The sequence below is a fragment of the Amphibalanus amphitrite genome, unplaced genomic scaffold, assembly GCF_019059575.1.
Source record: "Amphibalanus amphitrite isolate SeventyFive unplaced genomic scaffold, NRLGWU_Aamphi_draft 000739F_arrow, whole genome shotgun sequence".
Lineage (NCBI taxonomy): Eukaryota > Metazoa > Arthropoda > Thecostraca > Balanomorpha > Balanidae > Amphibalanus > Amphibalanus amphitrite.
In genome coordinates, this window is record NW_024882233.1 from 224,415 (window position 1) to 251,293 (window position 26,879).

Here is a 26,879-nt window from a genome sequence, read left to right on the forward strand (position 1 = left end):
GTTTGACGCCTATGACCGGTTTGAGAAGATGAAGCTCCGTCGAGGTGAGCCGGTGGATGTCTTCGTTGCAGAGCTGCGTCGCCTGTCCGGCCTGTTTGGCGGTATGTCAGACGGCGGCCTAGCCTGCGCGTTCGTGGCAAAACTGCCGGAGACCACCCGCCGTGTGCTTCGTGCAGGAAGCCGCGTCGAAAGCATGACGCTGAGCGAGCTAATCAGCCGGGCCCGAGCTGTGCTCGCCGATGAAGAAGAGACTGCCATGGCAGGAGCGACGGGAGCAGCAGCGCGGACGTCGGCGGCGCCACCCCGCGTGACCTGTCACTCATGCGGACAGCCCAACCACCTATCGCAGGATTGTCTCGCTGCTCGCGGTCAGCGGGAGCGCGGCGGGGCCCGCGGCGGTCGGCGCAGTGTGCGCTGCTTCCGCTGCAACCGGCCCGGTCATATCGCCTCGTCCTGTCCGGAAAACGACGGCGGAGAGGAGGGCTCGGCGCCAGCCTCCTCTCCCGGTCTCCAGTGAGCGGGGCGCTGCCCGTTGTGCGAGTATCGGTGGACGGCGCCACCTGTGACGCCCTGCTGGACACGGGATGCAGCTTGTGTGTAGCGCACGTGTCGGTGTGTCGAAATTGGAATCGAGACGCAGTGAGCGTGATGACGGTGAGCGGTGACCGATACTGGTGCGAGGGAACGGGTGTCGTGGAGGTGCGATCGCAATCTGGCGAATCGGTATCAGTGCGCGTGCTTGTGGTGTCACGGAAGCCGCTGGGCTTTGAGTTTATCCTGGGGATGAACGGCGTGAGTGCACTGGGTGGCGTGACGGTGAGTGCGGAGAACCATGTGAGGTTCGGAGCTGAAACGACCGGGGAGCATTCATTCTGGCCAGGGTTCATAATGTCCAGGGTACGCTATGCCCAGTGTCAAAATGGCCAGTGCCTTGAATGGGCCAGAGTTCATAATGTCCAGGGATTGCATGGTCCAAATGTGGCCAACTGGATGCAGATAAGGTATATTCAAAGAGGCCAGGGTTCATAATGTCCAGGGCACGATGTGTCCAGTGTTCAAAATGGCCAGGGTTCATAATGTCCATGGCACGATGTGTCCAGTATTCGAAATGGCCAGGGTTCATAATGTCCAGGGCACGATGTGTCCAGTGTTCAAAATGGCCAGTGCCTTGAATGGGCCAGAGTTCATAATGTCCAGGGATTACATAATGCATAGTCACTGAAAGTGACGTCATTATGTAAAAAACACGGAATCAGCTCAATGCAAAGCAGTGCAGTGCCGAAGGCAATGCCTTAGGAGAGATTACAGGCAATAGTAAATCAAATATTTTTAGGTTAAGTGGTTATGTATCTGGCTTCAGGCCGAAGGCCTGAAGCCTGATGCATAACCACTTAACCTAAAAATATTTGATTTACTATTGCTTGCAATCTATTCATGCGAGAAACTATTTCCTTATCCCTGGTAGGCAAACATCATTACCTTAGGTTAGGTTAGGTTAGGTTAGGTTAGGTTAGGTTAGGTTAGGTTAGGTTAGGTTAGGTTTGGTTTGGTTGGGTTGGGTTGACTATGTAATCCCTGGACACTATGAACTCTGGCCCATTCAAGGCACTGGCCATTTTGAACACTGGACACATCGTGCCCTGGACATTATGAACCCTGGCCATTTCGAGCACTGGACACATCGTGCCCTGGACATTATGAACCCTGGTCTCTTTGAATTTACCCTATCTGCAGCCAGTTGGCCACATTTGGACCATGTAATCCCTGGACAATATGAACACTGGCCAATTCAAGGCACTGGCCATTTCGAGCACTGCACACATCATGCCCTGGACATTATGAACCCTGGCCTAAATAATACGCACCCAAACGACCGGGGTGGCGGCGGTGGCCGAGAGACGGGCGCCCGAGACGGCGCCGGCGGCAGCAGGGACGGCGGCGGTGGCCGAGAGACGGGCGCCCGATACGGCGCCGGCGGCAGCTGGGACGGCGGCGGTGGCTGAGAGACGGGTGCCTGAGGCGGCGCCCGTGGCAGCTGAGACGGCGGCACTGGCCGAGTCGACTGCACCCACCGAGGCGGCGGAATCTGGGTCAGCGGCAATTGGGGCCCTGACAGTGACCGAGACGCGGGCAATGGCGGCGCCGGAGGCGGCGGCGGGTATATGGCGCGAGGAGGAGAAGGACTTTATTGTGAGCTACGATGAGAGCCAGGAAAAGTGGTCTGTGCAATTGAAATGGTGTGGGGATGAGCCAGGACAGTTGTTCAACAAAGCGGAGGAGTACTCAATACCATCAGAGGCCAGGCAGGAGTATGACCGACAGCTCACAAAGTGGGTGACAAACGGATGGCTTGTTCCCTATGACGAGCGTGTCCACGGACAGGCAAAGGGCACAATACCGCTGATGGCGGTGATTCAGCCGAACAAAGACAAAGTGCGCCCGGTCATGGACTTCACAGAGCTGAATGAGTATTTGGACTCGCATACGGCTGCCGCAGACGTGTGTAGCGAGAAAATTCGCGAGTGGCGCCGGTTCGGACGGAACGTGTCGCTTCTGGATCTCAAAGACGCCTACCTGCAGGTGCATGTGAGCGAGTCTCTGTGGCCCTACCAGACTGTTGTGTTTCAGGGCAAAAGGTGGTGTCTGACGAGACTAGGGTTTGGAATCGGCTGTGCGCCGCTGGTGATGAAAAAAGTGCTCAGCATGGCTCTCGGGCTGGACCAGAGAATAGACAGCGCGACATCCTCCTACGTCGATGACATATTTGTGAATGAGGAGGTCGCCACCGCAGCTGAAGTGAAGGCCCATCTCGAGAACCATGGCTTGGACTGCAAAGCGCCAGAAAGTGTGATCGATGGTGCCCGTGTGCTTGGCCTAAGGGTCTGGGGGGAGCGAGACGGGCTGTTCTGGAGGCGTGACAGAACCGACATCAGCCCGCCCCCTAAACTGACGAGACGGGCAGTCTTCTCTCTGTGCGGACGACTCACCAGTCTTGTTCCTGTGGCCGGCTGGCTCCGCGTGGCCGCGTCATATCTGAAGAGGCGTGTCACCGCTGTGTCCAGTGGATGGGATGACGAGGTCACTGACCCGGAGCTCTGTGCAATGGTCATTGAGATGGTGGAGCGTGTGAACACATCTGACCCCGCGCGGGGCCGGTGGGATGTCTCTGGAGACGGCGGAGGTGTGGTGTGGGTCGATGCCAGCTCCCTCGCCATCGGGGCCGTGCTGGAGATCAACGACTGCGTCGTTGAAGACGCCTGCTGGCTGCGGAAGAGCTCGGACACCCACATCAATCTCGCAGAGCTAGATGCTGTGATTCGAGGGCTCAATCTGGCACTGTCCTGGAATTTGAAGAATGTGACGATCATGACCGACTCACGAACCGTCTATCACTGGCTGTCCGACGTCCTGTCTGGCAGAGCCCGTGTAAAAACCAAGGCAGCGAGCGAGATGCTAATTCGGAGACGTCTTGAGACAGTGAAGAAGCTGGGTGAAGAATATGCCATGCAACTCTGCGTGAAATTCGTCACATCGGCTGAGAACCGGGCCGACGCGCTCACGAGAGTGCCAAAAAAGTGGCTGACCCCGCAGGGCGCGTCGATGGTGTGCGGTGCCGTCGTCACAGAGCCCGACATCGCACGGATTCACCACACCAGCGGCCATCCTGGCATCACACGAACCCTGAGACTATGCAGGAGGCAGAGCTCTGACGTCACCAGAGCTCAGGTGCGTGCCGTGATCCGCCAGTGTCAGGCGTGCCAATCGGTCGACCCTGCGCCGCAGCGCTGGGTGCGCGGCACGCTAGGGGTGAACGAGTGCTGGGAAAGAGTGAGCATGGACGTCTGCCACGCCGACAATCAACTCTACCTGACCCTAGTGGATTGTGGGCCGTCTCGCTACGCGATCTGGAGGCGCCTAAAGCGACAGGACGCTGAGAGTGTCATCGCGCAGCTGGAGTCAATCTTCCTGGAGCGAGGCGCTCCCACTGAGCTGCTGACGGATAACTATCCATCGTTTCGAAGTGCCGTGTTCAATGAGTTCGTCAGTCGGTGGGGAGTCTCCGTTCGATATCGAGCAGCTCATGTCCCGTCCGGTAACGGCATCTCGGAGCGCAACCACCGCTCCATCAAAACGTTAGCGGCCAGAAAGAAGTGTTCAGTGGTGGAGGCGGTGTATCGCTATAACGTGATGCCACGCACGGAGGATCAGAGATCCAGCCCCATGGAAACGCTGTTTAATTACCGAGTGAAAGTCCCAGATGTAGACACGCCAGCTGATGCCGATATCAGCCGCTTTACGGTCGGGGACAAGGTTTGGGTCAGGGACCCGAGCCGCCGCTGTGACGTGGCCAGTTCACTTGGGACGGTGAGCCGTATTGTGTCTGTACAGTGTGTTGAGGTGGATGGAGTGCCGCGCCATGTGCGGGACCTGAGGCTGGCCGTTCTCCCACAGCCGGCCGAGGGCAGGAGTCCGCCGATCAGTGAGAGTGACGACGAGGGCGCCCCAATTATCTTTTATGAGCAGCGTGTCACTCCCGACGCTGCGGCTCGAGGCGAGTCGGAGGGGGCCTCGCACGATGGCGAGGAGTCGGCAGCTGCTCGCAGGAGCACGCGGGAGCGGCGTCCCGCTACACTGACGCAGTATGGTGATTTATAAATCAGGGGGGAGTGTAATAGAATTGTGTTATGAATTAGTAGAACGTAGCGTGCCTTGTGTGTGTATTGTGCGTGTGTGCTTATGACCGTGTTTGTGTGGGCGCGCCGAGGCCGTGGGACCGGCGGGCCGCATTTCCTGCGCCTGCGGCGCTAGTTTTATGGCGCACAGCTGTGTGTGCACTGTGGACCGCCGGCCGGGCTCGGGCGCGCGGCGGCAGTTGGCGCCGCGACACGATGACGTAAGGAATACAGCGTGTGAGAGGTGGCTCGGTTTTCTACAATGTCATTGATCATAACGTTGAAAAGTAAAGGAGATAAGCAGCTGCCTTGTGGTAGGCCATTTTCGAACGGAAAAGTGTTGGACAAAATTGACCGAAAGCGTACTTGAAATCTGCGGTCACCAGTCAAAAAGCCCACCAAATATTGCGCAAGGTGTCCACGTATGCCGATTTTGTGGAGTTTGCAAAGCAAGGTGGGTCGGTGCACCATGTCATATGCGCGGGTAATATCCAGGAAGACAGCAGAGGTATGTTTTTTAAATTTAAATCCCTTCCGTATATCTGTTTCTAACCGAATGATGTGATCTAGGGTACTGTGATATTTTCTGAATCCACTTTGATATTTGGAGAGAAGTTGATTGTTTTCCAAAAACCATTCCAAGCGTTTTTTAACCATCCGTTCAAATATCTTGCCAAAGCAACTTGTGAGAGAAATGGGACGATAATTTGCCGGGTCTTGTCGATTTTTTCCTGGTTTTGGCAAAGCAATGATGATAGCCTCCTTCCATGCTTCAGGAAAAACTTGCTTTACCCATAATTCGTTGAATGTGCATAAAATAAACTGCAGAGTGCTGCTCGGAAGATGTCGGAAAAACTGATAATGCAATTGATCGGGTCCAACTGATGTATTCCCGGTCGAGTCAATTGCATTTTGGAGTTCTGACATCGTAAACAAAGTGTTATATTCTTCATTGTTTTCTGATCTAAATCCATTTGCTGGCAGACGAGAATGTTGCTGAGCATATTCAATAAATCCAGCCCGATAATGCCGTGAAGCACTACATCGAGCTAATGTGTGGGCAATCGTATCAACTACTTCTTGCGGTTGCGTTATATTTGTATTGTTAACGTGTAAGACTGGAAGGGAATGAAAACTTCTTTTGCCTGATCATGAACGAACTAAATTCCACACCTTACTTAATGGAGTTTGATAATTGAGCTGAGCGAGGAAGGACCTCCAAGAAGCTTTCTTTGCCTCTCTGATTATTTTCCTACACCTAGCTCTTTCTTGGTTGCGAAGGAGAAGAGTGGTATTGTTTCTATGTCGTAAGTATAAACGAAAAGCTCGTTTGCGTTTTGCTATAGCCTGAGCCACATTTTGGGACCACCATGGGACTCGTTTGTGTTTTGTTGAATATGTTGTCTTTGGGATGGCTTCTTCAGCTGCTGTCAAAATGGTGTCAGTAAGGAAATTGATTCCTTGTTCTGGAGATTGAAATTGGTCGTTATCAATGTTACAAAAAGCTTCAAACTTAACCCAGTCTGCTGCGGCCTCCGAATGGAAGGTCGTCTGCAGTTTAATCGGATAGTGGTCACTATGATGAATGTCACCATCCACCTGCCAATCAAAGAAAGTTGCTATTTGTGGAGAGCATATAGAGAGATCAATGGCCGATTCACTATTGTGTGCGAGAGAAAAGTGAGTATTATCTCCCTTATTTAGAAGAACAAGCTAATGGAAATCCAGAAACCGCTCAACTACTTCGCCGCGCTCATCGGAGACTCGAATGTTCCGACCCCACATTGGATTGTGGGCGTTGAAGTCGCCAAGTAAGAGAAATGGATGCTGAAACTGTGCTATGATTTGGTTAAGATGCCTTTCTAGTGTATGATTATCTGTGTTCGGAGGAATATAAATAGAACAAATATCTATATTGCGACCGTTCAAACGAACTGTACAAGCGACTGCTTGTAACTGTGTATTGAGGGGTATTTGCTGATGAACGAAATCATTATTGATGTAGAGTGCAGTACCGCCATGGCGTCTCTCGCCATCTGTCTCGTCATAGCGGTATAGAGAGTAGTTGAATAAAGAAAAGTTGTAGGGGTCTGTTGGAAGAAGCCAAGTTTCTTGCAAAGCAATAACGATGGGTGCTAGAAGTAAAAAGAACATTTTGCTTTCGGCCCAGTTCGAAACTAGGCCTAGGCAGTTCCACTGGAGTAGGCTGTTTATTGTTGTTCTAAGAGTGAGTATCTGTTTGTAGCAGCACGACGGGGCGAAGCCCAACTTGACGCACGGTTGTGGCCCATTGACACTCTGATAGGAGGACGTGACGTGCGAGCGCTTGACGACTGACTATCCTTTGATGGAGGCTGGGGTCGGGAATCTTTCGACCGCTGGACCCTCTTCCAGTCTGTGGTGGAGCGACCAGCTCCGGTAGAGGGCTTTGGCTTCTGGGCGATCTCCTGTGAGATCTCGGGCTGCGATTCAAGAGGGGAGGAAGGCATCGGGTCACCAAAAATAGTCTCCGTCGCGTCGTTGGTGTTCGTAGATGTGGTCGTAGATGCTGTCAGGGGTTTCAGACACTGAAGAGGGGGGAGTGCTGAGATCGGTTCAGTCTGATTACTGCATGAGGTGGTCTCTGTACGGGCGGCCTTGGCATAAGACCGACCAGGAGCCGGAGTGGCTGTTTCGGCTTCCACACGGCGACGAGCGTCGGGGTACGAGCAGCCGGACTGAGCTTTGATCTCACAGATACGCTTTTCCTTCTTCCACGTGGGGCACTGTGAGGACGAGACTGAGTGATCGGGGCTACCACAGCTCAAGCAAGAGACTGGCTTAGTGTATTCGGAGTTCTCATAAGGAGCCTTACCACATCTCTGACAGCGAGCAGCCTGGCGACAAGTGGAGCTACCATGTCCAAATCGTTGGCACTTGAAGCATCGGAGTGGATTTGGGATGAACACCCGGACATCTTTTTTGAGCCAGCCGATGGCTATCTTTTCGGGCAGGGTCGTGTTGTCGAAGGTGAGGACCAGCAAGCTGGTGTCCCGTCGCTGGCCATCACGGAAGGTAGTCAGTCGTCGGATGTGGGACACTCCCTCTCCTCTCAGCTCGGACAAGATCTCAGCTTCGGACATGTGGCGGAGTTCGGGGGCGAAAATCGTGCCTTTAGAGGAGTTGCGAGCCTGGTGGAGAGAGACGGTCACCTTCTGACCACAGAACATGGTTGTCTTCAGGAGTGCTTTCGTGTCCCTTCGATTGTGTGTTTTGATGACGAGAGTGCCGTTAGCTGGAGCTTCTATGTCTTGGCCATGCTGTCCACAGATAGCAGCGATCTGCTTCTGAGGCCAGAAAACGTTAATCTTCCGGAAAGAGAAGTCGCTATCGGTAGCCTCAACAACCAGAAAGGAGCCGTCGAGAGACAAGTACGGTTCGAGTGGAGAGCGATCAACCGAATCACAGGCAGGTGCGTTGGTCAAGTTCGTGCGCGGGTCAGAGCTCCGGGAGTGGTCGGTGGACGGGCGAGGGTCATGGCTCCGGGCGAGGTCGGTAGACGAGCGAGGGTCAGAGTGCCGGGCGGGGTCAGAGGTCAGGTCAGCGGTCAGGGCGTGGTCAGTGGACGAGCGAGGGTCGGTACCGGGTAGATCAGTCGAAGGGTGGGTAGAGGAGGGAGGGTTGACGGTCGGGCGGGAGTCGGTATCCATGGCAGAGGGAGGAGTCGGATTCAGAGGGGAGTCAGAGTCGGAATCGGATAAGGAGTCGGATAGCGGGCGCTGACGGCGCCGCTTCCCCATCGTGGGGCAACTGGATGCGGTTGTGGGCAGTGAAGGAGAGTGGGTGGATCAACTGGTAAAAGGTTGGATGTGAGGGGTGGGGACGCGCGTAGGAGAGCTCTCAGAACAAACCCGTGAAATGCCAGTCGCTGAGCGAACTAACGATCACCTTAGCCTGTGTTGACGGCTTTGCTCGTAAACCATCCTCTAAGCCGTACGGTTCCACGGTATGGGATGCTCGGCCGGTGTAAGCGGTTCCTCCGGCGCCGTGCCTGGCGTCGCCCCTGCCCACAGGGACGCGGCGGCGCGTCCCGTGGCAGAGGCACGGCAGTCGGCCGCCGACCGGCCGGGCGGCGGGTGAGGCGCCCGGAGTCGCTGCTCCGGTCTGCGCCAGTCGAGTCCCAGGTGCCAGCGCCGCTCCGCCGCCTATCGGGATCCGCGCTGGGGCCATGGCCGTGCGTGGAGACGGGGTTTCAGGTGCCCCTGGGCGGGGGCAGCCCCGTCACTCCGGTCCGGAGAAGGAGCCGTTTTCAGTAGCTGTTGTTATAGTTTCCGGCGGACCTCTGCTCCTCAGTGTGTCCCTGTTTGGTCAGCTGATGGCTGGACAGCGGTGTTCCGGGCTCGGCTTCGGGTGGTGCCGCTCATAGTCGATAGTCGCCCAGACCAGTGGCGGCGGAAGCAGGGGGGCAAGGGGGGCAGCTGCACCCTAAAGCTATGGAAAGGGGCGCCTCGAAAATCTGTAGAGGAGGCAGGAAGTTGAGAGGTGCGGCAGCCATAAAGCTGAGCAGTGCGACACCGCAACTGATAAAGGCACTTGTGACACGAAGAGGGTAGCAATGACGTGGGCAAAGTATCTTTTGATATGCTGAAGAGTGGAGGGCATCCTTATCTGAAACAAAGGCAGATGCTGCCGACCCTGTCGAATATAATCCTGCCAGGCGATAAAGGCTAGGAGGGTGCAGCTACTCGAGAAGCGCGCCATGCGGAAGAGGGGCGCCTGCATGCGAAAGAGGGGCGCCTGTGTGTGGGACGAAAAAGAAACATTTATGGAGACGTCTTTGAAGGCGATAGCCTCCGAACGCCAACACGAACATATGAGGGCTTATAGCGTTGCAGGCTCCATGCGACAAAAAGGGGCGCCTGATGGCCGATATGCGAGAGGAACTTAGTTTGTGTAACATTTATCGGGGGCGGTTTGCCGTTTACAACATATGAATGTTAAGGGAGGTCCGAGATTGGGGCCTGTAAAATTGCACTGTCCGTATGGGCGGTTACACCCCTAGTGTTAGGGCGTATTTTGCGTTTTTTTTTTACTGGGGAGATGATTATGACCAGGAATAGCACTCTGCAAACTTCTATGGGCGCCTGTATAGGGGCGAAACTGATTTTCCAGTGCAGGGACGGCCATCGGCATGGTAAGGGGCGCCCAGCGGGAAGGGGCGCTTCAATATCGTTTGCACCCCTATCCTAGAATACCTTCCGCCGCCACTGGCCCAGACACGGTGACTGGTGACGTGGTGAGTGGTGACTAGGAACAGCCGAGTCGCGTCCCTGTACGCTCACTCAGTATGTGACTCGGGAGCAGCCGAGTCACTCTGCTCCCACTTAGCATGACTCGGGAACAGCTGAGTCGCGTCTCTGCACGCTCATTCAGCATCCTTCCTGAAAGAAAGAAAAATTGAGGTAGCGAGACGGCAAGACACCAATGAGAGTCAGAAAACGTTGCTTGATTTCACGATAAGCATCAATCAAGTTCCAAAGCGTCCTGACCTGAATCTGCCGGCAGGCCAGGAACAACTCAAAATTGGGTTTTCCGACATAAGGCGCTAATCTACCACAAAATGTAAATGTTCAGATAGTTTATCGTATTTCCACTTAAAGATCACCTCCCGACAAGGAATGTAAGAAGTCTAGGTACGCAAACTTTCCACCATCTCGCATCAATCAAATGATAATGAGTCAAACCACTCAGAACGTGAACTCTCCCCCGTCATTTACCAAGGCAAGTGACGGAACGGTCTTCAATGATCAAAAATTACCCAAAAGGGCAACTTATGATCCGCTTCCCGCTCAAGAAAGTTCACCACAACTCCTCATCGTGGTTTGAGACACGCGAATATTCGAGTGAATGATCGCGATAAGACCTATAGAAATGATCCTGTAGAAGTAAGGTCTTGGTTTCGCCGCGGACTTTCGCACCTATATGCATGCTTTGAGTGGACTGTGCCGTCAGTTACGACTTTTCGTCGCACATAACATGTGATTCTCAAAATATATTGGCTGTTTAGAACTATTTTCAATTACGTTTTGTATTGACTCTCACCATTGTGCTACTTGCGACCCTGAAAAGTTATTTTTTAAAGCGTTCATCCATAAAAACCTGATCATATTTTGTCCTGTTGAATAAGCGCCACCCAGGGGTGGAACTTTTAGTTTTTCATTGGGGTTGTAGTTTGCCGGAGCCCAGGGTATACCCCCACCAAAACCCGAAAAGTCCCCGGATTCGGCCCACTATTTTTCGGGAGGGGCCCACATTTTCATTTACAAAAAAAAAGATAAAAAAAATAAAAGTGGTCCATCTCCAGGGAGAGACGGCTGACCCTGTCGTCCCTCCATTGGCTATGTGCCTGGTTGTAGGTACTCGGGTATCGCCAGTCGCCACCATGGTCGTGGCCATAGGCGGCGGAACGGGGAGGGCACCAGGGAACCGTGCCCCCTTTGATTTTGGCATTTTAACATTAGCCCTATGGGCGTTGCATGGAAAGAATGGGATCAAAAGTCGACAGTGCCCCCCTTAATTGAGGGTGTTCCGCCGCTAGGTACTGGTCGTGGCGATTCGGAAACGGTAGGTAAACGCCCAAAATCACAGTCCCTATGAATACTTGTTTCTTTCCACATTTGACACAAACATTACTCAGTATTGGAGCAGGACTCTTTCCTACGAGTAACAATTTAAGCCACTCTGACTCGTGGCAATTGACAACGAAGACCTAGGTAAACAGGAATACGTTATTTTTAGACTAAAAAACTTAAAACGAGTCAATCTTTGTATATTAATGCCACTGTCGTTTGGAATACATCTATTACGGAAACGGGTAGTAGGTATAAACCGGAATAGTGACTGATCAGACATGAGATATTTTGCAAACGAGGACAACATACCGAACACAAATCCGCAAAGGAACATAACACTGGATCTAAATTATCTCAACCTGAGGAAACTAAATAATAAATGCCACAGCCTTTTCATATCACCGAATACTTCAATTAACTATGTAGATGATCTTCTTTTTTTTCAACGAGCAAATGTATTATGCATTGTTTCGCATACTCTTCACAGCCACGATGGCTAGGAACACATAGCGGCTTGTTTGTCTGCCCCTGAGACACTGAACGTACACCGATTTTCAGCTAAATCGAAAGACCCCGCCGTTTACCGTTAAAATGTTAGTTGGCCGTTAATTCGTTAACGGTGCAAAATACCACCCCAAAGAGGTACATTTTCGGAATAAGCGCATCGAGGAGGCCCTGTACCTACATCGATTTTCAGCCAAATCGAAAGACCCCGTCGTTTCCCGTTAAAATGTTGATTGGCCGTTTACTCGTTAACGGTGCAAAATACCACCCCAAAGAAGTACATTTTCGGAATCAGCGCATCGAGGAGGCCCTGTATACCGATTTTCAGCTAAATCGAAAGACCCCGCCGTTTCCCATTAAAATGTTAATTGGTCGTTAACTCGTTAACGGTGCAAAATACCACCACAAAGAGGTGCATTTTCGGAATCAGCGCATCGAGGAGGCCCTGTATACCGATTTTCAGCCAAATCGAAAGACGCCGCCGTTTCCCGTTAAAATGTTAATTGGTCGTTAACTCGTTAACGGTGCAAAATACTACCTCAAAGAAGTACATTTTCGGAATCAGCGCATCAAACAGGCCCTGTATACCAATTTTCAGCTAAATCGAAAGACCCCGCCGTTTCCGGTTAATATGTTAATTAGCCGTTAACTCGTCAACGGTGCAAAATACTGCCCCAAAGAGGTACATTTTCGGAATCAGTGCATCAAGGAGGCCCTGTATACCGATTTTCAGCTAAATCGAAAGAACCCGCAGTTTCCCATTAAAATGTTAATTGGTCGTTAACTCGGTTACGGTGCAAAATACCACCCCAAAAAGGTACATTTTCGGAATCAGTGCATCGAGGAGGCCCTGTACACCGATTTTCAGCTGAATCGAAAGACCCCGCCGTTTCCCGTTAAAATGTTAATTGGTCATTTACTCGTTAACGGTGCAAAATACCACCCCAAAGAGGCATATTTTCGGAATCAGCGCATCGAGGAGGCCCTGGATACCGATTTTCAGCCTAATCGAAAGACCCCGAAATATGCTGATGTGAGGCTGATATTTGTTGCTGCTGATTTGACAGACGCCAAAACCTTGCATTTGTATCAAATGCGTCATGCTGGCTTACATGTGACGCATGTGACTTAGTTTGCATCGTTTGCATTCTGTTCGCGAACCTGTCAGTAAGATTATCAGCACTAATTATCGCACAGGATTGGTTTTTACTTTTTATGGTCGTCAACGTTGATTTCAAGTGTCGTCATTTTAGCCAAATATTCGTGCTGATTGGTGGTATTGTGCCAACTGACAAAATTGCGAACAGAGTGATATTTCACTTAAGAAATGTATTTGATATTATGATTATGGTGATTGAATGCTACATAGGGTGGAGGCTTGCTTAGGTTAGGTTAATTTATTTCTGAAGCTTACTGTTTTGTGTCAAACTTTCATCTATGCTTATCTCTTTGATAAGCACAGCCCACAGGTATGAAATATTTAGTGAGAAAACCCAAAAGTACAGTGGCGGATCAGGATCCAGGGGGGAGGGCAAAATGGGCATTTGCCCCTCCCAAACGGCATAATTTTAATATTACGCCTATGGACGAGGCATGGAAGGAATCGATAAATTGTTATGGTTTGCCCCCCCCCCCCAAACTCTGAGCTGGATTCGCCACTGCAAAAGTATGATGAATGTTATGATTTTTTTTTTGCTTCACACTTTCATGTTACATGTTAAGATTTTTTGGAACACTTTCAATATGATTCAATTAGTATGCTTAAGAAGTGTGAAGTGATTGACTTTCATATCATGCTCTGCTCACTGTCTCAGCGGAATAATATGTTCTTAACAGAGCACTTTCAATGTTTTTAGCATCTGGAATTCAAAAAGATGTCTTAATTTATTGATATCTTCACTTTCTTGATATATCTCAATTATCTGCTTCTGTAGGGATACATATTTTGTTCATTTTCATGTGTTTCAGGCTAATTCTTAATTTTCCAATGTTGGGGTTGTAGTTTTGCCATTGGGGTTGTACTTTTAAAAATTGGGGTTGTAGCTACAACCGCCACGGTATATAAAGTTCCGCATGTGGCGCCACCTGTTATCACTATGGCAGCTACAGTTTCTAGAGACGGTTACTTGGTAGAGGAGTAGACTTGGCACAGCTATCGCTTTATAGATCCTCCCTATCGACGGCGTTTAACTGATCATGTTGATTGCTTGCTCGCTTTAAAAATAAAACAAACTTTGAACGGCACACTGAGCAAAACTGCTCCCAAGTTTTTATCACTGTTTCCCGATGGATCGGCTGGAGGCGCTGCCCCGTTGTTCCGTGCGCCTGGCGCCGCCACTGCGCCACCGGTCCGCGCTGTTCCGCTGGTGGCGCGTGGCCCGCTCGCTATGTGCCGGTCGGCTGCGGACGCCAGTTGTCCGCCAGCCGCCGTCGCGGGCGGACACGATCCACGAGGTTCAGAGTCGGGGCTGGACCAGACGTATGACACAAACATAGGACCGGAAGCCGCAAACAGCAGCCTTTGGCGAGACCGGCTCCTCTTGGCAGAGGCCTGCACACGCTGCCGTACACATCTTGTCCTGGCACCCGGTGCGGATAGCTGACGGCCTCTGCCCATGTGACCGGCACGGCTCTGATGCACGTCGAAGGCGAATGCGCCACCGGTCCCTCACGGAGACGCGCGAGTGCCGCCATGGAGTCGGCGCAGAAGATGATCTGGTCCTCCTCGTGTGCGGGGTCGTCTGTTGGGTAGTCGGCAGCTGCTTGGAGCGCGATCATCTCCGCTCTGTAACTGGAGCAGAGGCGGCCGGCGGCGATGCGGAGCTCCGTCACCTCGCCGTCCGGCCTCTCGATTAACACGCCTGCTCCCGCTCCTCCGTCAGTGATGCCTTCGGAAGATTTTACTGCCATTATGTTTGTCTTGCCGAGACACGCTGAATGGTCAATAAGTTGACCTTAGGTCAAGCTCATGCTCTGCCAGAAAAAGGTCATGTTGCCCAAAAGTCGAGGTGTATTGTTGAGCTGAATGCATTCAGGTTCTTTAATCCCTCTAGCATGTCTCCATCAAAAGTAATTGTCGAAACTACTTCTGATGACCTCTACTGGCTCCTGACAGACCGGTAGGAGCCATGCTGGTCACCGAGGAGCCGCGCTGTTTCCGCGCCATTCCCGTAAGAGCTCCATGCCGTTGACCTCTGAAGACCCCAGACATGACGCAGGCTTCGGAGGCCCACGTGGCCCCCGTGTGTCTTATATTCGCCCTGAGATCCTCGAGGGCAAACTTCGCCATGGTGGGGAGGGGGAGGGTCGAAAAGGTCGAAATAGGCGAAAGTTAACTTTTGATGGACTCTGGTGACATGAACTTTCATTTTTCAGCTTCATGCTGATAAATATATTTCGTAACACAATCATTGCAGTCACGTTACAAACTCACAGTGCCCTCAAGAATGGAGGACGAACTAAACGTTCGAACGGTTACGGGCGGAAGTGGCAGAGCCTACAGCCGCTGGTCGATGGCCGAGTAAAACAGCAAGTATCCGGCCGAGCTTCGCACGCTCCCCCCGCTCAGTTCGTGCACCTGATGGTCGTCGTACTTGTGCCATCTGTCCGTGTTGGGTGCGCGGCAGAAGGCTGTGTAGTGGCCACTGTCCATGGAACCGAAATGGTTCACCACACCGTACAGGTGATACCTGTGGTGCTGTTGGTGCGCATCCTTGGTAGCCAAGTGCGGTGACATGTCCAGGTTTTTTAGCGGAACCAGGACGCTGGACTGATTATTCTTCCACGCGCCGTCGCTGTAGAAGCGCTGTATGTGGATGATCAGAACTGGTGGAAGACGCCAGATGTCAAGCCGCTTGGTGGCCCGGTCGTCACTGCTTTGACACTCCGGGCAAGTCCAGCGGCTGGACTTGCCCGGAGTGTCAAATCAGTGGCTGAAATCAGTGAATCAGTGGCTGGACTCCAGCCACTGATTGTGCCGCCCTCCACAAAAAGCTGGATGCACTCGTGGAGCGAGCACTGACTGGCCCTGGCAGGCATCGGCACGGAGAGGTGTGAAAACGCCTCGAACTTCAGCCGACTGGTTCCCGCCGCTGACGCAGCGCAGCGTGGACTTGTACTGGCCCCCGAGCAGGTTCGAGATCGGAGACTGGTGTTGCGGCTCTGGGAGTCGTCCTGGAGGAGCTTGATGGCACGGGAGTCTGGGACACCGTCATTACCCTGCCCTCTGAGCATTTGTTTTCGGGATGCGTCAATCAGCTCCTCGTGCAAAGAGTTCAACTTTCAATTCACCTGAATTCTGAAACATGACTGAAGTAATTTCTTCGTGATTTTCGACGTTGGCTTCAGAATGCCGCCTACCGCATGTCGCTACGTGACCCAGGAGCCAAGCTTGAATGACATGTTCAAGCAGCCCCAAGCATTGCGTGGAGCTGGAAAGCCAGGAACCCCAGCAGGATGCGGGCCTACGGATCTTTGATAGTCCGCGCACTATGCAGACTCTTGAGGGCTTTAGGTGGGCTCGTGAGGACCCTAAACCGGCCCATAGCCCTCAGCTAGCCCGCACCCAGCTGAGGGTCCATACCGGCCTCTAAGGGAAGGGCACACTCCGACATAAGAGGACTCAAACATGCATAATGGCTGAAGTCTGACTGTCGAGGCCCTCGAGGTGGCTTCTGATAGCTCGACGCCAGTCTCAGAACATCCAGCGCTGGCTTCAGATGGTCCAGCACCAGCCTCAGACGTCAAGGGACAGAGGGCCCCACGCTGACCTCAAAGTGGCTAACGCTGGCCTGGCACCAGAGGGCCCGATGCTGCTGGCCTCAGAGGGCTCCACGCTGGCCACAGCTAGGGCCCACGCCGGCCTCAGAGGGCCCACATTGTCCTCAGAGGGCCTCAAGCCCCACGTCCGCCGGGACCACCGACGCTCCGCCCCGGCGGCGGCCGGCCGACTGCCGCTCCCTTCATAGGCGTCACCGCCGGGAGCGTCCGGCAGGGGCGACGCCAGGAGCGGTTCAGGGGAGGTCGTTATGGTTGAACGGTGAAATAGGGAGTGGTTATCAAATACTTAACGCGACGTTCTTGCAGTGTTGTAGCATGTTCCACAGCATGCTGAAAAGACAGGACGCGAAAGTTCCTAGAACCAGCGTTGTGGCCATATGAGCCCGAGTGGGCAGGTTCGTGTGAGTGAGCGGCAGGTATGATAAGCTGCAGTGAAGTCTACACCCGTTAGATGGGGTAAAATGAGGGGCTCAAATTTCGGGAGAAATATGGTGCTTTGTTGACAGGGGAATGTAAGAATTTCTAAGTGACTAAATCTTCTGAAGGGTGTGGGTCCCATTTGATAATATTACAATGTACTTTTTGCTACAGACAATAGAAATTCAGCTGTACTAGCCACTATCGACCTGAAACTAACGATGGAAACTTCACTAGTACATGATATAGTCTGAAAATTCGCCGGCTGAGCCATCTCTGGTTTCCCTTCAAAACGTACAAATCTTTCGCCTTTTACTAAAGATTTCCGTGGAGGGGAACACTCAAATGAGTATTCGCCGAATTTCTTACGGCCACCACAATGGTGGCCTACTAATACAATACCAGATGGGTAAGAATGGTTAAAGGGACACTCCCACCTTAACATTAGTTTTGAGTTCAGATAGCCAAATTGGTGGCCATGGCCTGCAAATACCGGTTTGGGCACTCACAACATCGAAAAATGCTTTAATTCGAAGATATGGAATTTCAAACTTGCAGTTTTCGGATTCTAAGGGGCTAATGCATTGGAATGCCCCCTTAGAATTTGTGACGTCAGCGGAGATCTAACGATTTTTAAATCTTAGACTAAAACCATCGTTAACACGTGGTGGTATACGCTGCTTTGCGCGCAACGTCTGCCGCACTTTAAGGCTGCCAAATTATTGCTTCCAAATAAAGTCGCTAGTAACAGGGGAGATCCCAAAAAGTAAACAAAAGTAAAAGCCTAATATCTTGAAAACCAGTGAATATTTTTCGGTGAAATTTGGTAGATATTCGTTTTCGCTCTTTCTGAACCAAGGGACATCACTTTCATGCCAATTCATTAACTTTTTTGAAGGTGGGAGGGTCCCTTTAATGAGCGATTCTAGTTACTTGTATAATTCCAAAATATCTTGCGTCGTGAGGTTAACGTTGCCAGGATTAAGAGTTGCGCGTTTTTCAATCCCACATCTGTTCTCCTGCGAATGTCCGATAAGCTGGATAGAAAATTTCAAAAACGGTAGGTTTGAACTCGGTTTTTCTGAAGGCAGGTTAGGTCAATCAGTGTCTTGGCAGGTAAGGCAATGCCAAAAGAAACTTACGGACACACATTTGATCAGGATCGGATGATTGTACGCTTTTTAAAATGGATCTTTCGTGCTTCCCGGAAATTACTGAAGAACTGATGTGAGGTTTGGAAAAAACGCGTCGATATGCCAAAGGTTTTTGTTGTTACAGATACCTACATACAAACAAACATGCTGGGCGGGCTTGCCCCAGCGGGGCACTCCCGTGACCCGTCCCACCCAAGATTCCTTTACTACCCGTCGCAATGGAACTGCGGCGCAAAGTGGTCGGTAGTCCGCACAGGTAGTGTCCAAACTATCACAACTTTTAGGGCAAATTTGATGATCGTGATTATACTAAAACAATGTCTATTAACATATAGATACCCTGTGGGTTAGTAGCAACGATAAATGTGTCTTGGATAAATGTGTGTTATCCATGACAGATATATATATAAAACGACAATGTATTCAAATACACAATTAAAAAACAGAGCTTTCGGTAACAAATACCTTGATCACTGTGTGTCCAGACACACAGTGATCAAGGTATTTGTTACCGAAAGCTCTGTTTTTTTTTTATTGTGTATTTGAATACATTGTCGTTTTATATATTGGATAAATGTGTCACAGGTTGTGTCTAAAGCGGCACTGCGTGTATATAGGCTGCTAGATAAGATGTAGGTATATATAGTTCATCTCGTGATCATCAGTTTCCACGGCATGTCTATGTAGACCTGAAGATCTTAGACACCAACGAGAAAAAGAAGACGATTCGCTCTAGTCCGTCTGCCTTCGGAATGCAGGAAGTTCACATCGATTATGAACTACTCCGGAAATAGAAAAACGAGAATCGCCTGTGCGGCAGGGTCCTACGTAACAGCACAATGTGGCGAGCACATCCATAGGTCCCCGGACCGCATCGAGTCTGCATCTGAATGCATAAATACCTACAGGAATCACGAACCCAGGGGCGTCGCCACGGATTTTTGAGTGGGGGGTCGGGTTCCCGGTCTTCGTCTTGATGGGTAGGGGTGTTTTTAGCCACACTCCCGGTTTTTTCGTGTGCCCGGAGAAAAACCTCGGCGCGCAGCGCCGCGAAAGCAGCGGTATATCTTATTGTACATCAATTTTGCATCGTGCATAAAAATCAAGCACAGGTCACCTGAGGTCAGGTCAAAATGTCATGTCAAGTTCAGTTGTAATGCCTCTTAAAACTGCAATCTTGTCATTCCTATAGATTATCTCCTGACTCCTATAAGTCTGAAATTTGGTGTAATGAATGGGATTATAAGTGCCAACAGTTCATGGATCTGGGATTTTACATCTGAGAAGTGAAGTCAGGTCAAATAGGTATGTGACCTCACCAATCATGATAAGATATGGGAAAAGGCACGATGCCTTCCGCTTTGAAAGAATATGCTAAAAACGCTAGATACGTTTGTAGCCATGGCACCTTGTTCATTTTAGAGACAAGGTGCAGCTAATGACCAGTGGTGACTGGAATGGTCAGTGATTAGGTCATCAAAGGTCTCTATACATTTTCGACAACAACTTTTAATGGAGACGTTGTAGAGCGATGACAGCACCTGGAGTGTGTTCAGCTCAGTAACACAGATCGATCCATATGCAGCAGGTTCTTTTCTGGTCAGGTCATGAGCTTTACCTGATGTCAAGTTTTCTATTCAAGTTCAAATTGTAAGCCATGCGACGTGTTTCGACGAAACAAAAACGATGGTGATAACATGAATATCATACACATTCACTGAATCATAGGTTGTTACATAACAAATGTTTCGGCAAAATCCGTCCGTTTAGCTGTTTGGACTCTATGGTACACAAGCCATAGACCCGAAGTCATCTGAGGCGAAGTTGGCGAAGGAGCTTTAAAAAAGCTATCGAATACGCTTTCTGTGTTGCTGTAGGCTAGCTCTTATTCGTATTTTACGGGTCGCTAAGGTAAAACGCTTACCAACGTAACGCTAAGGCATGCTTTCGGCCCTTGATCGAGGTAGAGCTTCGTGGAAGAGCGAGAATGCTGCCCGTGATGAGAGAAAGCCAATGATGCCCAATTTCAAGGTCTTGGCCGGGTCATCTTAGGTCAACGCACAAAAGTAGGAAAAATCTGGCCGCCTGCTAGAACTTAGTGAGCCGTAGTATCGGGGTCCCGAGTACGAGTTTGATGTTAGTCTTGAACAAAAATGATGACTCAAAATTATTGATAGAGTTAAGTGCTTGTGCGAGGAACATTGTAATAGTTATTTGAAAATATATAAGCATGACCTTTCCTCGATATTGAATAAAAAACCGAAAAATGTACTTTATTGACAGAAAATATGTGATATTTCGGCCACTGGCCTTTGTCGAACATATATAATCAAGATAAACAATAGTTTCGTTTCGCCGCATCGCGTTCCAACTGCCTCTACAAAATTACGTACATCAGTTCGTGACAAAATCGATATCGTACCACTGTAACAAAGTATTATAATTCCGTTGAAAGGTGAAAACTCTATCTATGAGAACACAGGTTTAGATACACCTACCGGCCAATAACAATACCTATAATCAGGTTTAGATACCTTCATAAAGCTAGAAAATCATGACAAAGGCTTTACACCGAAAGAAAGTAAGGACAGTTTAAGACGAAATTATCCTAACATCTGTGAAGACCGCGTGTGGAAGGTGAGTCTATACAAATCAAATGAAAACAAGCACATCAATAAACAATCCAAATCACTAATACATATCTCAAAGCAGTTCGCACAACACATATACACACATGTACAATGTACATACATATAATTTCACAGGATAGGCCATGACGAGTCGTTACTGTTTAGACGTGGGCGGTGGTTCCTGATCATCAAAGACTCGGCTATTTTTCGATCCGGGTGGTCCTTAGACCTGTACATGACTTTCACAGTGAGAGGTACTTTGCCATCTACTGAAATATTAGAGTGGGAGGCCTGGAAATGCTCTCCCATGGGAGTATCTGGAGTTCTATTTTTGAGGTCACGTACATGCTCGTTGAAGCGCAGTCGCAGGGAGCGCTTCGTTTCACCTATGTACACACAGTCATGTCCATCCTGGCGACAAAGTTCACATCTAATTTCATATACAACATTTTTCTGTGTACAATCCCCCACGAACCCAGTTGAACATGTGTGGCATCTCCTACCCCCCCGGACAGGCTGGCTTCGACATAGCGGATCGTACTAGTTTTTTTTTTTTTTTTCCTTGTTTTGCCACGCCACCCGTATGTCTAAGCCTGATCTGACATATTTTCTGTCAATAAAGTACATTTTTTCGGCACTTTTTTATTCAATATCGAGGAAAGGTCATGCTTATATATTTTCAAATAAAAATGATGACTCCATGCCTTTTGGGCAGATCGGGTCGGGTCAGGTCAGGTCGACCAGCAGGCTTCCTGCCGGCCATCTAGAGTGGGTGACTGACAACCACCAACGATAGCTTCGTAACATGTTACATAACCACCATTTATCAAAACTGCTTCAAACGGTTCAAACGGGCGCTAAACTCGAAATCAGCCCCAAAAACCACACTTGCAAGTGGAAGCAAATAAAACTCAAAAAATGTTAACCAAGGTCATCCATATTCGAATCAGGGCCATTTTTTTAGAATAGGTGTAAAATTCATTAACTCGAGGTCACTGGAAGTTTCGTTGCAATATACTCCTTTTTGCGCGTCTTATTAGGAAAGCCCCAGAGGGATCCACCATTGACCCCATTTCCCCTATGCAGGCAGGTCCGAGGGTAGCAGGGCTGAGGCTAGCCAGGTACCTCGTAGTTACTGATACGTCATCCGACGAATCGACTGCAACCATTATTTTGACAATCAGACGAACGCTTGGGTCAGTTTTGACGCGCTCGCTCATTTGAGGGATAAAAGGGGACTAGAATCATATTGCCATGCTGATGTTCTAGCCCACAGCTTATTGACCTATAAGCAATAGGGACTAGGGAGCTCTTGAAGCGATTCTGAATCTGACGTTGTATTTGTTGATGTTGCTGACGCCAACTTCCCTGACATGATAGCTAAAAAAAGCATACTCAGCATCGCCAAAAGTGGGGGGTCGACCCCCCCCCCCCCCCGTCGGCGACGCCCCTGCACGAACCCATCTGAATATGCCGATGTCTGACCTGTCTCTAAGCTTCGTGAACGAACGATTCCCTCTTCAAGTAACCGCTTGTCTACTCAAGTGTTAACTTTTAACCCACTTTCACACCTCACTTTTGAATGCTTAAAAAGGGTTGGAGCGCGAACGCAACCTACCCCGCTAACAAAAATTGTACTCCCGAGTTATCCACATTTGGGATAATCGCAGGGGTCAACCCAACCGAAGTGCAATGGAAGGGCCTCGCCCTGGGGGAACCGCCTTCATGATCACGGTATCCCCTGAGCCAGGTAAGTATGAGTTTCGCCGCCGAGTTTTCCGTATATATCCCATTGTCACTGATGAGTACCTTTTTCCAAGTAGACAAGCATTGGGAAGCCTGAAGCTCATACAGGATACTATCAGCGCAAGCTGCATTGGTATATTTTTCAAATATCCTGCCTTCTAATGGCCATGTGCATTATAGATTTGTGATAAGTCACTTAGCAAATTTCCGTAGAATAAGAGATCATAGACTTTGTACCCTACAACACGCCCTCTATGAGGCGTAACGGAAGCTAAGCTTCAGTGTAAGTCCAAGGCCAACAGCCTGAGAAATCCAGGATCCAAGATCATAAGTCCTAACACCACATATAGGTCCAGTTAGCTCGCTAACTTTACCTTAATTATTGCAATTATCGACTTATTTCAAGCTACTTAAGTCAACAGTCACCACAAGCATGACTCCTTTAGATAGTATATCTACTAGCAGCGAGCTCTAGCGGGCTACACCACCGCCATCTATAGGACGTTGGTGGGGTATCGATTGGCAGCGGATTAGCGAGCAACACCACTGCCGCCTAGTGGTGGTTTGTGAAACTCGCCACCTATCCAGAGAATCATATTGCACGAGTTTGTTTTGTTTGTTTTGTTGGGCTTGGGTTAGGCCTTTTCGGTCCATTAAGACCATTGCAGAGCCGGGAGGATAATGGGAATTAGGGGGAGACATTGGTCTGGGAGAGCACCCTAGAGAGTCGCCGGGGCTCCGGCTGAGGCCGCCTGAGCCCATCAAATTAGACAGGCCGACCAGCCGCTGCCCCCAATGTATGCACCTACCCATTGCACCCGGCTACGGGTGTGCTCCCTTGGAGCTGGGGTGCGCTCCAATGGGAGCCGCCCGCACGCAATAAAGTTGCATAGCCAGCCCGGTACAGGGGTTGAGGCGTGGAGAAAGGATGTGAATGTCCTGAGGATGGAAACGACGGAACAGGTGGCATTGCATGAGTGTTTAGACTTCCTTTCGAAGTTTGGTCATTCGTTCCGTCGTTTCTATCCTCAGGATAGTCAAATCCATCGCCTCTACGCCTCAATCTCTTGCTCCAGGATGGACGGGCATTTTTTCCCATGCGGAATTCGGGAAGCTCCCCTTGGATGTCACGCCCGTAGCCGGGTGCGGTGTTAAGGGGCTGGGTGGCCGCCCAGACCAGTGCTCCTGTTATCCCCACAAAGACCCTAATTCCTATTATCCTCCCGGCGGCCGGCTCCGCAATGGTCTCATAAGACCAAAAGAGCCTAACCTAACAAAACAGACAAACGAGGTTTAGCAACGTAATATCGTTGATCTCAGCTTTCCTCGTCACCATGCACTGCAATGCATGCAGTGTGGCTGTATTTCCAAATTGGGTAGGTACCTACTCGCGTTACACATTCTTTGCTTCGCTATTCTCAATCTTGGCCCTGGAGACCTGTAATATTCTGACAATCAAAAGCCCACTATTAGATCATATAAGCCAAAATTTAACTGGCTAAACATCTGTTGTTTCACTTAAACCAAAGATTTTCAAGGAGGGAAACGCTCAAATGAGACAGCACTGAGTACCTACACGTTTCAGTGCTTCAAGCACCGTCAAAGTCAGTGTGTCAACTTTCAAAGAAACTAGATGGCCATGATTGCGCGATAACTGTACGTTTCGATAGATATTGTTGATGAGGGCTTATATATAAGTAGGGGTGAATTCGGCTGTTACTTCATTAAACTGTATGGTACGCATGTACGGCTTTTCGAGGAGCGCTGTAGATCCGATTGTTGGAAATTTGAATTATTTATGAAAAACGGCCGCCCGCCGACAAACGCAAACACCGCAAAAAAAAAACGCGCAAAATGGACGCCCGAAACACCAAGGCAAACATCGCAAAAAAATTAAAAAACTCAAGCGCACGACCGCCGCAAACCGCAAACAACACCGCAAATGCCGCAAAAAAATGAAAACTGCCCGCATCGCAAGCACGACCGCCGCCAACCGCAAACGCCTCCAAAAATCGTGGTGAGATTAAGGTTAGTTAGTTTTAGGTGGAAATTGCTGGTCAGATTAACTGCATGACACAGTATTTTTACTTAACACGAGTTTATCTATAGAATGATGTCTATATTATAGGAATCAACTAATGTCTGAACCGGGACAGATGAGAAATGTGACTGGGGGTGCACCCTCCCCATCCCCCACCTACCCCGTCCACCGCATTGGCGCCGTGGCCGTCAATAACCAAAAACATGTTAAGTTTTGGCAACGATAATTATCTTTAATTTCCAGCATAGGTGCATTCCGCGGTAATCCTACCAAAACCCTACGGCAACTCGCTGCATTGATAAGGACAAGATATAAAGCAGTGATGTGCTTTATGACAAGCGTACAGAAAAAGAAATGTATAAAAGTGGGTGGCTGTACTCACCAAAGAAGAAAACGGCGCCACCCCTCTCAATTCGATCGTGCTTTGACCTGAACTACCTCACATGTTTTAGCACCCGTTATTAATTGTAACACTAGCGCTGCCACAATCATTGCGCTGATAAGTACGCAATAAGCACACCACTGCTAGATCGCGTCCCTCTCCCCGCACACACAGCACACAACTGACCGAGAACGCAGACGCACCGACTACCGAGCCACCGCACACTGGTCGGAAACGCCCTCACGAGAGGCCACGGGCGATTCCGGAGTTTCGGATTATTTTCTATATAGATCGATTTGAAATTGATCAAATTATTATACTTAGGCCAAAAAAACTAATCCGGGTGACCAAAAATAGCTGTAATCAGCCCCCGAAGATGGGGTATCCCAGAACTCGGAAACTGACGCGGAGCAAGAGGTTTCTTGTGCCGGATATTCAGAGTCTTATTGCTGATAGACACCAAATTGAAATCCCACATATTATGCATCAAAATGTTCGTTATGAAGTTGCCGACTGGTCAGTGCAAAATTTTTGGCATACTTTTTTCCCTAACTAAGATGTACTATAGCTTTTTTATGAAGGCTCTCCTACAGTGATTCTGGAATATAACTGCAAAGTTTAGGTAAGGAAACAACAGGTAGTCCCATCTAGTTCCACTCTGATTTTTTGTGAGATGAAGTAGGATTTAAATTTACACCAGGGCAACATAAAAGCTAACTGCGCATATTTGCGCAAAATTTGCAGGAGCCGCTCTTCCTACCCAACTACCGCCCGCCCCGCCCCAGTTTCGGCTCGGCCGCCGCGCCCGGCTTACGCTGACCTGTGTGGCCTGCACGCATCCATGCGTAGTTGACTGGTCATTAAAAACAGATGCGCTTGAGTTTATGAATTTTGTGAAAAGCGCGTTTTATGTATGCATTTATGCATGTATTGACATCAAAAGCCTTCCACATATTGCGTGGCGTTTACGGCTTGCATTTAGAGAGCCTTGCTATTGACAACCATCACTCGGCTGAAGAAAGTGGAAATTGAAACTTTCGTGAATATAAGACGCTGCAAATATAGGACACCTGTCACTGACGTCGGGTTACCTTGGGCCGTCTTTTTACATTAGATCACAATTCCGGTATTTAACCCTGGCCGGACCGATTGGTTTTCTATATTGACCGGGGAGGGTTGGTACAACTCCCACGCCGTTTCGCCTCTAATTGAGCTAGAGCCTCGCAGAAACAACAAGCTTGTGTGCCGTTATAAGACGCAAAAATTAGGTACTACCCGATTTTAAGGTCTTAGGTCAGCCAGTGACCTCTTAGGTCAGGTAAGTGCCACAAGGCACGGGCTCGGTTTTAGGTTAATTACTTTGCCAAAAATGGTCGCACTGCCGCGATTTTGGCATCATCGTGTTTGTCTAGCTCAGGCGCGTTGAATGCTATACTTGGTGTTCGGGTGAAGTCAACTTAAAGGGACCCTGCACCTTAACATTAGATTTGAGTTGAGATAGCCAAAATGGGGTCCCTGGCTCACAATTACCGGTTTCGGCACTCACAACATCGAGAAATGCCTTAAATCGGAGATATTGAAATTCAAAATTGCAGCATTTTGACTCAGAGGGGCTAATGCATAGGAATGTGTGACGTCAGCGCAGATAGCTAACGATTTTTAAATGTTTGACTAAAACGTTTTGTAGCACGCGGTGGTATATGCTGCTTTGCGCGCAACAAGTGCCGCACTTTCAGCTGCCAAACTATTGCTTTCAAATAAAGTCGCTAGGAACAGCGGAGATCCCAAAAAGTAAACAATAGTAAAAGTCTAATATCTTGAAAACCGGTGAATATTTTTCGGTGAAATTTGGTAGATATTCGTTTTCGCTCTTTCTGAACCGAGCGACATCACTTTCATGCCAATTCATAAACTTTTTTGAAGGTGGGAGGGTCCCTTTAAG

At 49.7% G+C, this 26,879-nt stretch overlaps 3 non-coding genes across 3 annotated transcripts; 1 reads left to right on the forward strand and 2 right to left on the reverse strand.

Annotated features, from left to right (window-relative positions):
• Positions 1-10,394: 10,394 nt before the first annotated feature.
• LOC122365427 lies at positions 10,395-10,607 on the reverse strand. The gene has a single exon (XR_006253737.1). It is a non-coding gene; the product is annotated as a small nucleolar RNA U3 (small nucleolar RNA).
• Positions 10,608-17,255: 6,648 nt separating this feature from the next.
• Positions 17,256-17,373, forward strand: LOC122365437. Its single transcript, XR_006253747.1, has one exon. It is a non-coding gene; the product is annotated as a U5 spliceosomal RNA (small nuclear RNA).
• Positions 17,374-22,359: 4,986 nt separating this feature from the next.
• LOC122365442 lies at positions 22,360-22,526 on the reverse strand. Its single transcript, XR_006253752.1, has one exon. It is a non-coding gene; the product is annotated as a U1 spliceosomal RNA (small nuclear RNA).
• Positions 22,527-26,879: the final 4,353 nt, after the last annotated feature.